A 1,846-nucleotide genomic window follows, 5' to 3' on the forward strand; every position below is an offset into this window, starting at 1 on the left:
GTGGTGAATTTTAAATAAATTTATCAATTTCATTTGAATATTTATTTAAATTTAAAATAATTTATAAATTATTTTAACTCGATACAAAATTTAAAATAACATGAAACTTAAATAATATGGAAAATTGAATATCAACTAAAAGTTAATTCAATGACTCGTATGATGAAATCTACAAATAAGCTTAGTTTGATTAACACAGAATATAAAATAATAATTTTAATTATAAAAATGAACCAATATAAAAGTGGTTCCGGTAATTATAAATGTAAATGCCGCCTTCAACAATCGGCCTTTTAGCTCAGCTGGTTAGAGCGTCGTGCTAATAACGCGAAGGTCGCAGGTTCGAGACCTGCATGGGCCATTTTTTTTATTTTATTTTTAATTTTTTTTTGAATTAATACATGCACTCCAAATTTGAGCTTGTTTATAAGCAATATTTTGACCAGTGAATTAATTATAATAATTTTAAATCACAATTAGCAAATAATATAATTTATAGATCCTTATACCAATTTAAATTCAAATAGAAAATATAAATTAAGTTTCAATTTCAAAATTTATATAATTGTAATTGTTATGATATTGATTATTAATAATAAAATTAGATGAAAATTTGAATATGAGAATTTATATCAACACGTTTGTAACTTAAAAGTAGAAGTGCGCAGTATTCGATTCAAACACCGGATTAATTTAAAAATTTAATTTGGTTTTTTATTTATTTCAGTTCGGTTTGATTTTTAATTTTAAAAATTTCGGTTATTTCAGTTCGGTTCAGTTTTGATCAGAAAAAAATCAAAAAAATCAAATCAAACCGATTAATGATAATAATATATTATTTTTAATAATATAGAGATTAGATTATATTAAGGTTAAAATATTGCATTTAAATTTTAAAATACTAAAAATAAAGTATAAAAAATAAAAAATTTATTAAAAGTTCAAATCAATCAAACCGAATCGAATCGAATCAGACCGATTCGATTTAATTCGATTTTTGACCAAAATCAATTTGATTCGATTTTTATAAATACTAAAATTTCAATTTTTGATTTATTCAGTTTGGTTCAATTTTAAACCGAACCAATCAAATACTCATCCTACTTAAAAGTGAAAACCACAAGAGAAATATTTGTATTTTGTACTACTTCCTTTTACTTACTCTACCAAACAAGATCTAAAATTATAAAATTATCTTAAAGTACACTTATTAAATAACTTAAGTACGTTATAGGATATTTTTCAAAATTTATAATACAATAAAATTTTTTTGATAAAGTTTAGAAGCGTGAATATTCACCTTAAATTATATATTTCAAGTTTAATAAAGGTTTTCCATAGAGTGTAAAATAATACTCTCTTTATCGTAAAAAAAATTTTAATTTTTCGGTATTTATCTTAAATTATAGGCCATTTTTTTATGTAATAATTTATTCATTAATCTTTTAATATATTTCCATTAATTAGAAAAATTAATTCAATAATTGAGTAATACCAATGAAGGGTATTTCGAAAAATACAATATGCATTTTCACATGCATTAACTATATTAACTATGCTTTCTTAATATATACAAAAACAACTATATTTCTATTTTTGTGCAATTGAAGAAGCAGTTAATATATAGCAATTTTCATTCGACAATAAAAAAATTATAATAATGGATCTGATGCGGTCGAAAATAGAGATATATTGTAATTAGTCAATCCTATAAGAAAGTAAATGTGAGGTAATGAATGTTTACGAAGTCACTACGATATATAAATTAATAAACTAAAAAATAGAGCGAATAAAATAATTTTTTTAAAATTTTAGTAGTATAAGGATTGTATATTCTGTCTCTGCC

General features: G+C 21.9%; 1 non-coding gene across 1 annotated transcript; it reads left to right on the forward strand.

Annotated features, from left to right (window-relative positions):
* The first annotated feature begins 287 nt into the window (after positions 1–287).
* TRNAI-AAU lies at positions 288–361 on the forward strand. Its single transcript has one exon. It is a non-coding gene; the product is annotated as a tRNA-Ile (tRNA).
* The last annotated feature ends 1,485 nt before the right edge of the window (positions 362–1,846 follow it).

The sequence above is a fragment of the Manihot esculenta genome, chromosome 16 (genome assembly GCF_001659605.2).
Source record: "Manihot esculenta cultivar AM560-2 chromosome 16, M.esculenta_v8, whole genome shotgun sequence".
In the NCBI taxonomy this organism is placed as follows: Eukaryota; Viridiplantae; Streptophyta; class Magnoliopsida; order Malpighiales; family Euphorbiaceae; genus Manihot; species Manihot esculenta.